Raw genomic sequence first — 13,510 nt, 5'->3', positions numbered from 1 at the left:
TGTCTTGGGTTTTCCTGTGACACGGTGGTGAGGGGAGTGCGGGTGTGCGGGGGAAGTGTCTTGGGTTCCTGTGACATGGTGGTGAGGGGGGTGCGGGTGTGCGGGGGGAAGTGTCTTCTTAAGAGCTAGGGTTTATTGGGTGATGAGGAGGGTGCGGGTGTGCGGAGGAAATGCTTTGGCTATGGGGAGTGAGAGAGAGAGAGAGAGATCCCTCTCACCCTCTCTTTCTCTCTTAGAGTCTCTCACCCCTCTCCCATCAGCCTAGGGCCCGGATGGTTAATTATCCTACGGGTCCACTAGTTCTCTAAGGCTTACCCCCTCTCCCATGTCACTAGGGTCCGGATGGTTAGTTATCCTACGGGTCCACTAGTTCCCTAAGGGTTACCCCTCTCCCATCACCCTAGGGCCCGGATGGTTAGTTATCCTGACAGTTACCCAGAGAACTTTTTTTTGTATTTTAGTTGGTGGAGGAAAAAGTTTCTTTTTTCTCCACTAGGTAGCGATCACGAAAATTACTGGGGCAGCTACACCGCTAGGGGTCCTAAGCATCTTACGGACTGCCATTTTTGATTTCTTAGTCCTGCCCTCGGAGGGTCTTTTCTCCCTCCACATACTTATCCTAGACCTTCCCACTATTTTCCTACTATGGACCCGCCATTTAACTTGATTTCACATTTAACCATTTTTCTTCCCTCTCAATCTACCTCTACACCATTGAAGGGTCTTTTTCCCTCCACATACCCATTCTATTCCCTCCTACTATTTTCCTCCTTGGGTCCTTCTTTTAATTTCACATTATACCTTTCTTGAACCTTGGATACAGATTCCTTTTTTCTTATACAAGCTGTCGATAAATATAAAGTGAAAAAATATGCAGTATCAAGTGATTATTAATTTAGCGTATAGACAGAATTCTCCAGTAATTCATATAATTACAAGAATAATAGATGAAATTATGCAAAATTTATCACAAGCGGTAAATGAAGAAACAATCGAGACGCATGGAATGGAGTATGAAAATAGTAAGTTATTATGAATGAGATTGCATCATACATTTTTCTAAAATCTGATGATTTTTTACAGTAACACGCTGTATACAACTGTTGATGAGAGGTATCAGAATGATTGAGATAGAGGCAGGGATAATTCCGCAGGAAGATGAGGAGGAGCAGGAGGAGGAGGAGGATGAGGAGGAGACAACGATGGAGGTAGCAAGGGCAGAAGAATAGCTTGATATTTTAAAATATTATATGTTAAAACTCTTTTTAGTTATATATATATATATATATATATATTGAATAAAAGTATTATATGTTAAATCTTTTGAATATTGAATAAAAATTACTGTAAGCATATTATAAATGAATAGATTATTCATTACATCTTCCTGTAAGCATGCTCTACATGTCACATAGTTAACAGACATTATTTTTCCTTTTGCGAAACAATGGGGAGTGAAATTCTAGGGACCACCCAATGTTCCTCCTATGAGCTTTCCCAGGGCTCTCTAAAACTGACCCGATACCTTCTGCCCATATTTTACCCTCTCAACCAGTCTCTAGCTATTTTTTTTTTCGAGACTTTTCTCACAAACAGGTCAGATAAATGAGCCCACGTGCTAAACAGAGTCACAGTTGTGAAGTAAGATTGTCAAGAAGCCATTGATGCGCTCGATACTTTCTGACCATATTTTACCCTCTAAACCAGCCTCTAGCTATTTTTTCGTGACTTGTCCTCCCTCAAGCAGACCAGACAAATCATTCAGCCTCTAGCTATTTTTTTCTCAAGACTTTTCTCGCAAGCAGAGCAGACAAATGATCCCACGTGCTAAACAGAGTCACAGTGTGACGTAAGATTGTCGAAAAGCAATTGATGCGCTCGTAAATTTTAAGCTGCACTCAGGATATGTCCTTAAGATGCTAGTATTCCCAACCCAAGTAATAATGGACGTATATTTCACGACTCGTTTCTAAATAATGAAAAGTTTATATTTTAAACTGTCATTACTTTATCTGAGGAACGTGACTATCTGCACCATCTAGTACGTGTTATGACACGTTTGAATTAAATATATTTGTTTTAGATGACGGTTATTTGATCTGAAGAACGTGTATCTCACGACTTGCTTTTAAACAATGAAAAGTTTATATTCTAGACTGATGTCACTTTATATAAGGAACGTGTATATAATTAAATGGATTTATTTATTTTAATTAACAACTACTTGATCTAAAGAATACATGTATCAACAGGTTTAAAATAATGAATTCTCTTTGAAATCTACAATCATGAGTGAGTAACCCATCAAAAATGTCGTTCGCCTGCAACAGTCCCTCCACTCTCAATTTCCAATAAGCGTGTATATCTTATCCCTTCCTACGATATTATTCAAAGCCACCCAAGTTTCGTTTGCCTGCAACACTTCCCCTACTCTCAATTTCCAAGTGTGTATATCTTATTCCCTCCTAGGATATTATTCAAAGTCACCCACGCTAGCAATTAGGAAATTTCATTCAGTCTCGATTAGAAGCGTGAAGCAGTCGAAAGTTCAAGTCTGTAACGCTGCAGTCATAATATTTTATTGTGGTGTAATAGCAGTATTGAAGCTTCAAGCAGTGCAAAGTACCAGTTTCACGTTGCAGATAGAATATTTTTTTATTGTCACGTAATTGTCGTAGATAATCTTTAGAAGGTAAGAATTATTTTTTCTTTTTTACGTTATTCTCTATTCTTAATATTATTTTATTATTATAGAAATGGATTTAACTAAGATTAATGAACTCGCAACTGTAGAACCAAAAACTTTTATAAAACTGAATACTTTGGAGATTGGGGGGTCATACCGAATAACTGAATTATCGAAAATTAAAACCAAATATGGGGAGAGAATAATAGCAAAGCTGCTTACGAAGGAATGGTTCTTCTTGCCTGCGAGGATGATGGCATTACTGGAAAAACCAGAACAATTCAAGAATTTTCAAGATGCAGCTTCAAATCAAATATTAACATTCACGTATCATGGTGGAAATTACAATAATATGACATTTGCAATTGTTAGTCAAATTTCAGAAGATTAATTTAGAAAACATTTGTAAGGAATAATTTAAACACAAATAAATGATTATTATATCTTATTTATTATTTTTTTCCTTCATTATAATGATAAGCTTAACTATAGTCTATTAGCGATTAACATACATTTCTAACTATTAGCGATTAACTTACATTACTAACTATTAACGATTAACTTACATTTCTAACAATACTTGTAAGCGGGTTATATTCAACAATTTTATCATGTATAATTAAACAATACGCAGTAGTATTACTTGCAATATTTTTAGAACAATCGATCTCTATTTTAACGTCAACTGTGCCAGATTTAATAGATTCGTTTTGATGCGAACAATCAATGACAAAGAGAGGGCCATATTCTAAGAAATTGTTGTAATCAAGCATTGGTTTCGACGGTTTTTCTCCAGCATAATAGGATTGGATAAATTTAACATACATATCATATAGTACAGAAAATCGTGATTTTTCAGTATCAGTATCAAGTCGATCATACGGATAAAATTCAGAATTAAGATAGACTTTAATATCACGAACAAAACTATCATCGAAGTCAAGCACCTTCATATGCTGCGTATTCTTCTTATTTGTTCTAAATGCTAGAATAACGTATCGAGGCTTCTCCAATTGTGTTGCAGCTTTTACAGCCCACGTATGCCTCTGTGTTTCTGGTAGAAGCGGGTATTCGTAGAGTTCCCAGGATCGAAAAGCCATGGTGAGGCTTTTGTTTTGGTCGATAATACGTAGAAATTGAAGTTTTGTGTATTCATTCAATGATATATGAGGAATTCTCCATTGCACTTTTTGAACATCAATTTTGGAGTCGGTGATTTTCGTTGAAGAATATATCGAATTCGTATCATTACGCGCTCGAATGAGAACGAGCTCATGACGTGCATTTATTATGACTCTTCTATAGTCTTCACAAAAACCCAACAGCATTTTCAGTGGTACGCAAAAATTAAAATATTTCGTAGGCTTATAATCTGATAGAAACCATCCTGAATGGTGTAGACTCGTACTCTCCTCCCCAGTCAGAGAAATGAGATTCTTCATGGAACTAGTAATACCCACATTCTTACTGCGGTCAATCTCAATACCATTCAATTCATAGCGAATTTCATCGAACAAGAATGCCATGGAATTGCAGTCAAGTCCCACTGTATCTTGAACTGTTGCACCCTGAGCACGAGTGCCCTCGATTAATTTTCCCTCTATGTATAGGTAACTCTCACATGGTAGAAGAATTAAATCTTGCTGTTGTATTGGAATTCGAATTTCGTCACTATTTCCCAATGATGCATTTGCATACGGATTGTAAGCATGTATTTCCATTTTAGTAATGCGATTGTCGTACACAGGTTGTGCGGTTACGTCCAACAGGTCCATTTTTATTTCTGACCTTGAAACCCAGTGATTGAAGAAAGGTTATATTTTTTCTTGTTAGCGGTCTTCTAACGTAATCCCCACCCAATGTATCTGCTCCTGCAGCAACTGTTGGACTGATGATAGGCTCATCTGGTATCGGTGATTTATAAGTATTCTTGTAAATTAGCATTTTCTAATGTGTAATCGAATTGTAATTTCTTCCCCACCGAAATTTACTAGACGGTTTTCCTGATCGAGAATGCGCAAAGTAAGACGGTCAATTACTTTCACAATGACTGGCAAGTAAATGACGTTTTTCGGTGTTTCCGAGATTTTATAGCCTGGTGGCACGCTTGGAAAAAATTCATGTATAACATGTTGAGGTTTGCCGTTTGTATATGCACCAGCAGTAATATTACATTCAATTCGTAAAATATTCACCCTTATAATGTTTACGGGCTGGTCTGATTCGGCTAGAGTGTTCGGCTGAATAATTCGATCTGACGAAAAACCCAATAAAGAGCCTATATTATTAGGTTTTGTAAAATCGATCACATATTTACACTTTATTTCACTTTTCAACGTATTATTATTAGCACGTAGAATAATGACATCTTCATTATCCGCCTCATGCATCAATGTACGCAAAAGATCATTTATAGCACTCAATTCATAACAACCTGTAGGTATAGTCAGATCTTCAGTATCGTAGTAAAACTTATTGTTCGACTCATCAACATTAGCGATTGAATTGAAGCTCTGAAAGTCTACGAGACCAAGTTCATATTGCTCCTCCCGAAGATTGATCGGTGGGAAAAAATCTGCCTCTAATATGGACTCGCGGTCAGACAGCGTAACCGTTAAAGACATTGTTCACGTAGAAACTTGACACACAACTGACCGCATATGCTTGTATCATACGATTGATATTGATCGTGGTTGTAGTAGATTATAGCAGAAGGACCAAAATAATCTAAAAGTTCAATTGGAGGTTTCAAATTTCCAAAGGAGTCGAAATACTTTACGTAATTATTACGTTTAACGTAGGCAACCCAATGTGTACCAGAACCTTTATCTTCATCAAGATTCACGATTGCACACTCATTGCATAGTACGGTTTGCGGTAGAGATGTGCGCATAAAAACTCCTCGAAAATGTGGTATATCCTGACATGCATGTAATAATTGAATATTACTAGTAGCTCCAGATTTCGGGAGGTTGCTTATTTTTTTTTTTTGCGAGGTTTTTTTCCTCCTTTTCAAACCCTCTCCCCTTCGTCCGTAAGGGGTTAGGTATAAACCATGTCCACCCACGCCTGCCTTCTATTACACGATTGTGACGCTGTATCTCTTCCAATTGTCTCTTGGATGCTTTCGCATCGTTTACAGCTTTTGTTATACCTGCTGCGCCCCCAGCTAATGCGCCCACTGCACTCAACAGTGGGAGCAGAGGTAATAAACCCCCCCGTTTTTTTTGTTGAGTAAATTGCTTTTTCCTCAATAAACCTCCTCGTTTCTTCGGTACACGAATTTTTCTTTTCTTCATGCTTCTTCCATGCACTTGTAGGCCTAAGCCAAGTTTTCGTTTTACATTCATGGATGCCCAGACTGCTGCTGCAGCTGCTCGTTCACGTAAAGATGAGTCACTAGCAGTGATACGTTTTCGTGCACGCTGTGCAAGAACTTTATCAGCCTGGTGACGTGGTGGCAGATCCTTATATATTGAATATGCGATATCGTGTTCACGACAGGCTTCGTCTAGAGGATTTATACCAGGATCACCACGTGCTAACCGTTCTCGAAGTCGAGTACCTGGTCCGCAATAATTGTAGCCAGGTATGTGTACTTCGAACGGTAATTTATTCAGTATTTTATTGAAAAAAGTTCCACAACCGTAGCTTACCATGTGGAACTTTCTTTCTGTTTCTCACACAGAGTTTGCTGACAAGCCCAGCAATCTTTTATTGAAGGGAGCGGTCCATCAATGTGATCTGTATTAGGTAGATTATGATGTTTAAAACACCAGCGATATTGTTGTACTTCAGGATCTGCACGAATATGTTCAGGCAATTTATTCCAAACCTCTTGAATACTACGCGGAAAGTACTTTAAAAGTAAAATTTTCGGTATGTATTCAAACTGCTCAGCGGTTAATACCTCCAAACTTGACACATCTAACACTAATAACGGCATGATGAGAACTGATCAAACAATTCATTTCATTCCTATAAATAGGTTGTATGACCACAGAGTTTTCAGTCATGGACTTCGTAAAGCAGCCGCTCGGTATTCGTGTTTCTAATATAGATTACCGAACAACCGATAAATGCATGAGACGTCACGGACCTCTACTCCCATCAACCATACGCTGTATAGTTTGTGGCCCTTCAAATTGTGGAAAAACAAATGTATTGCTGAGCCTTATAGAAAGCCCTCAGGGTGTGAGATTTGAAAACCTATACGTTTATTCAAAATCGTTGCAGCAACCAAAATATCGATACTTGGAGCGACTATTATCGGACAATGAAGAAATTAGTTATTTCCAATTTTCTAATAATAGTGAGGTTATAAAAGTAGCTGAAGCACTACCAAATTCAATTTTCATATTTGATGATGTTGCAACCGATAAGCAAGACAATATAAGAGACTACTTCTCCATGGGTAGACATTCTAAGATTGATTGCTTTTATCTTTGTCAGACTTATGCAAGGATACCAAAACATCTAATACGTGATAATGCAAATTTTTTAATTATTTTTAAACAAGATGGAACTAACCTAAAACATATATATAACGAACATGTAAATACAGATATGGCGTTTGAAAAATTTTATGAATTGTGTTCAAATTGTTGGAAGCGTGATTATGGATTTTTAGTAATTGATAAAGACAGTGCAATGCAAAATGGACGATATCGAAAGGGTTTCAATAAATATGCTGTGATTAAAGAGTGATGTTAATGGTCAAAAATGTTAGTTTAACCTTGAACGTTGAACAATATATATTGAATAGAGAATAGCTATACAAAATGAAGGAGAAAAAGCTTCTAAAGAAGATTGCTGAGGCAAGTGAAGTAATTCGTCAAAAATATCGCGCACTCAAATCAGACAGAGTAATGATGGAAGACAGTTTAAATGAAACTTTTAAACCAATAGTTGAACCATTAAAGAAGCTCACCGAAAATAATCAAGCAATTTTCGTTGCACCGAAACATGAGATGAAAATGGAACCTATAAAGAGATCTCTCTCACACGAGGAATCTTTCATAATTCCGATGAAACGTAGAAAGTCTTATCTCACATCGACTCCACAGCGGAAAGATTTCATACGCAGCTCCAGAATTAACGTTCAAGGTCATTCATCGGATGATGAGCAGGAATATCCACAGTCGCACGAAACACAGTACCTTTCTCTGGAAGATGATGAAGAGGAGGAGGAGGAGGAGGAGGGGGAGGGGGAGGAGGAGGAGGAGAAGGTGAAGAAGAATAATGAATATGGCACGCAAGATTTAGCGAGACAAATAGAATTACCTGTGCATACATCCATCGAGGATGTAAAAGATGCTAATCGAAGTACGATAAAGTCTGGTTCAATTGCATCCAAATATATAGAATTGTTGACGAATAATGCTAAGGATAAAATTGACAGTAATTTTGGAGTTAAGTTAGATAAAGTGACGAATAAAATGTGGCTTGCGAAATGTGCTTTTAATGTTGATGATTACAGTAATTTTATTATTATCGATAAGGAGTATTATCCTGGCACGAAAGGTCTATTTGAATTGATCTTCATGAAAGAACCTGAAGATTATACTAAAGATGATTTAGACACATATAAAAGTATTCTTTCTCAAACTAATGTGCACAGAGCAGATAACATTAGTACAGGAAAGCTTCGTGGGAATAAGGGACATAAATGGAAGAAAATAATTAGTGAATTATTTCCACCGAAGACAAAACTTGTACAAGGCAAGGGATATATGCGTGTTAATAATAATCCCGTGAGCTATGTACATTGGAACGATCCAAACGAACTGGTCGAGCGATTAAAACTATTAATTGCATCATCTGCTGCTGGTCATACGAATCACCATAATGAGATACAGTCAATAATTGAGGAGCTCCATGAAGAAGGTATCATCTTATAAAAGAGATTGCAGTTTCAAGATTTTCTCAGTTCAACGTACTACTTCACTATGACGATAAATAAATTTGGAGCTGGTTTCAATACTGGTAAAGTGAGAAATTATTTTCACAAAATTGATGATGATACGTTAAAGTTTGGTAAATATAAGAATGCATTTAATGCCAAGAAGAAAATAATTTCAAACTTGGGATCTGATGTTACTGATGAGACAAGTGCGGTGAATATCAGTGTTCTGATGAGTAATTTGACACCACTGCGTGATAGCTTTACAAAAGAAATGAATGAATATAGTGTGAAGCTGAATGAATATGCATTAAAATGTGAAATTCTTGAGGAAAAAATGACAAATCTGTTGAAAAAACGTATCGACGAAATTGATGAAAGAATCGAAAAATTGAATGATAAAATCGATCATAATAGTTACAAATTGGCAGGATCTAAATAAGAGAAGAAAGCGTTATTCTATATAAAAGAGATTGCAGTTTCAAGATTTTCTCAGTTCCACGTACTACTTCACTATGACAATAAATAAATTTGGAGCTGGTTTCAATACCGGTAAAGTGAGAAATTATTTCCACAAAATTGATAATGATACGTTAAAGTTTGATAAACAAAAGAATGCATTTAATGCCAAGAAGAAAATAATTTCAAACTTAGAATGTGATGTTACGGATGAGACAAGTGCGGTGAATATGGCTGCTCTGTTACGTAATTCGATGACTGTACGTGATAGCTTAATGAGAGAATTGTTTGAATACAGTGAGAAGCTAACTCACTATTACCTAAAATGTAACATTCTTGAGGAAAAATTTACAACTCTAATGAAAAAAATCGATGAAATTGATGAAATTGGTATAAGAATCGATAAATTGGTTGATAAAGTCGATCATAATGATTATAAATTGGATCGAAAAGACAAGGAATTAGGAAATGATATGATTGTTGGATTGAAAATTGTTGTAGAATATTTCTCTAATCAGCTGGCAAAAAAAGATTTTGCAAATGAGAAGAATAGAGAAGACGATATAAATTATGCCTTGAAGAAACTTATACTACCGCCAGTGCTCGATGACCTGCTGTAAACATAACACGTAGTGGAATAATTATGAGTAGTGAGGAGAAGAAGCAATTGGTAGAAGAGTTGCATGTGCCTGCCAGACGGAACTTTTTACGTAGACGGGTAATAATACGAGGCTTCGATGACCTCTGGCAAGCAGACCTGGTAGACATGAGAAACTATGCAGACGCAGGCTACCACTACATTCTCACAGTTATTGATGCATTGTCGAAATATGGCTGGGCAATAGCCCTGAAAACCAAGTCAGGCAAGGAAGTGACAGCTGCATTGCTGAAAATCCTGAAGAGTGGGAGATGTCCGAAAAATCTACAGACCGACGATGGCAAGGAATTTTATAATAGTGATTTCCAATCGCTTATGAAAAAGCATGGAATAAATCATTACTCAACATACAGTGTATTGAAAGCAACCATAGTCGAGCGTTGGAATCGAACGTTGAAGACAGAAATGTGGAAAGGATTTACGTTGAATGGAAATTACAAGTGGAGAGCTATGCTACAACAACTGGTTGACAAATACAATTCAAGAAAACATCGTACTATAGGAATGCGTCCAGCCGATGTGAAACCTGAACATGCTAATAAGCTCTTAGCAACAGTATTCAGTAATATAAAGATCGTTGGTCGTGCCAAGTTCAAAGTCGGTGATTTTGTACGAATCAGTAAATATAAGAATGTATTTGCAAAAGGCTACACACCAAATTGGACAACTGAAATATTTGAAATTATAAAAGTGCAGAAAACAAATCCTGTTACATATTTACTAAGGGATTCTAGTGGTACAGATATATATGGTGGATTCTACGAACATGAACTTTTAAAAACTGCTAATCCTAATGTATATCTAGTTGAGAAGGTATTACGTAAGAAGGGGGACAAAGTCTTTGTAAAGTGGTTAGGATTCAATAATACACATAATTCATGGACAAATAAAAACAATATTTTGTAACATACAATTTATTAATAAAGAAGCAATTATTTAATCTTCATTTAAATCTACTTCACTTAATTCTATTTCATTTATCCTATAATGACCCCATGGTAGAGTTGATACAGTACCTTGTACAATATAGCGCTTATCATCATGTGGACTGAGAGAAATTTTTTGCTGTACAATTGAATAAACATTATGCAATTTTGAACGAATTAAATTTTGATTATGGATATGAACAGTAAAATTTTGTAAGCAGTCTCTATAATCTTCAAACGTTATTTTTCTAGCGATAACGCAACTCTTAACGCCCTTAGCTTTTTTAAAAATTTTATCTTGTATTTTAAATGTATACATTTTCGATCTCAGCCCAATAAACTCAGTCATAATTCTCCCGTTATTCTCATCTTTCATCAAACCAGGCACTTTTTTATTTACTATAGGTAAATTATACTGGTTATTAGGCGAATAATCACTAGTATCGAATCTTGAAAGATTTTCTCTCATGATCGTGTACATGTCATCGCATTCGATACTATATATCAAACTATCTGTATCGGTATACAATGCTCTACATTTACTACCAAACGTTGGAAGCATATATTCATAATGGAATTCGTATAAACATGTTTTTGAAATATCTAGAATACTCATACCTACATATATAGGTTTATCAAATTTCGCCGTTAATTTTTTTAATTCTATCGCAACCAAATTTTCGTTGAATATGGCGCTACTGTGAAAATTTGGTTGGGATATCAATGCTTCTGCTCCATATCTTCCTTCCCACTTACTAACTAGCCTCACATCAACTCTATTTCTTATATTTTCCATCGTCTTACCGAACACTGCATTGTTCATTAGTTTGAAAAGATTTTTCTCAAACTCATTTTTAGATGCAGCTCGCAAACGTGTGTTTAAGTCTATATATTTGTTTAGCCAGGCAGATTGCTGGAATCTTAATCCGCGATGGATACGTTTCAGTACCATTCCATGACGAATACATTGTTGTAAAGCCCGATAATGTATAACATAACGCTCCTTATTTTCGACAGTTGCAAGTAGCTTCTTCTGTCGTGCTCCGGGCGGAGCCTCACGTACCGGACAAAATGGCAAGTCAGAGTGATTATCATGAAGTACGCTTGGATACTCCAAGTCTACCTCTAAAATAAAACCCTCAGATGAATCTATAGGTATGCTAGAGATATCAAAGTTGTTAGTATCTTCAATCCAGCGAAATCCATGAGTAGGTAGAGCTTGACACATTGCCCATCCGTATAGATTATTTACATCATAGTACATTAAATATTTGCTTGGTTTTGTTGAGTCATAATCATTCATATACCGATTGTTTGCTTTTTCATAGCGGTGAGAGCACTGACTCAAACCACCACGTATTCCGCGTTCTACGAAAAGCAACATTTCAACATCAGTGAAAAGTTCCAATTTTATTCTAGTATATTTAAGCATTGCATCCCAAGTGAAGCCTGGGAGTGTAAAATAATGTGCAGGATCCAAATTATAATTTTCCATGCAGCTATCGCGAAAATTTTCAAAAACGTCTGTCAGTAATAATACGTCAGTTTTTAAATAGAGATCGCTTTACTCCCCAAGTGTTTGTATTTGAAAATTGATCCATACCTCCTTAGCATGATTATATGCCTCTTCACTAATATCACTGTCAGTTAATTTGTTATAGAATAACTTGCGAGGCGGTAAAGCATTTTCTTCCAGACGATTCAGATTATCTACGTAATCATAAGGAAAAATACCTTTTCTTGTTAGTAGATTAAATTGTTCCGTATTTAAATTCGAAAATTCTGACTCTAAGTTTTGCAATTGAGATCTCTCCAAGTATGAGCTCAATTTGTCTAAACTTGATGCAAGAAATTTAAATGAATCAATAAATCTGAGCTGAATATTATATTTCCGTATGTATTTTGTAAATGAAATATACTTTTCCTTATGTACAGGTAGCAGGTATACTGAACCCTCATACATGTTTGCGATCGCATTGAAGATGAAATGTGCATCGTAATTAGATAAATTATGAAAAATTACTGGAATAACGTGCGAATCTTTATAGTTTAAATTACAATTGTTGTGAGAGGGTCCTCTATATTTACCTGTTAAATGATCATGATCGCGAACACGTATTTGATTTGGAAGAAATGGCTTTTTACATATATGACAGTCAGGATCATTGTTATGACGAAAATTTTCGCTAATACTTAGCGTTCTCATAGGCACTACAGTCTTTAGTTTTTCGCTCGCTATGCTAGCAATTTTATCGAGTTCTCGCACAAACCGTTCTATACACTCGAGTCCACGATATGATTTATAGGTTGAGAGCGATGAATCACGAACGCTTTTAAAATAATATCCTACACTAAAGGGTAAATGTTTTTGATAAATACTACTATTACCGCTCGTTTCATTCACTTTCTCTAATAAACATTCAATGTCTGCATATACGACGAATGGGGTCCTCTCATTGTTCTTGTCATTTTTAAAGGACACCCAACGGTCCTCTTCAGGTAGCAGTATACGGACGTTTATATTGAGCTGACTGCAATCACGTTTATGAGATTGAAGTTTATCCTCATTGAAGAAATAGTGTAAACATCTAAGAGAAAAATCATATTAGTATATAAACATTAAATAAAATTATATTAAAATATAAACAGTATAACATACCGATTACAAATAAGATGAGATTGTTTTTTTCGAGTCAGTTGTTTCTTTAGCAAGCGAGAAAGATTCGTGATACATAAAAAATGTGCTGCACCTTGATGTTCGAGAAGAAGAAGATTCGCATGTCTCGATTTCTCACATTTTGTGAGTTGAAGAGGTGCAATAATTTTATTCTCCTGCCCTTCCTGCTCATCCACCATGGTGAAAACATTAATCGACACAT

The sequence above is a fragment of the Prorops nasuta genome, unplaced genomic scaffold (genome assembly GCF_024137725.1).
Source record: "Prorops nasuta isolate Cenicafe-Biocafe unplaced genomic scaffold, Cenicafe_Pnas_1.2 PNAS00001, whole genome shotgun sequence".
Lineage (NCBI taxonomy): Eukaryota > Metazoa > Arthropoda > Insecta > Hymenoptera > Bethylidae > Prorops > Prorops nasuta.
This window is presented reverse-complemented; position numbering follows the sequence as displayed.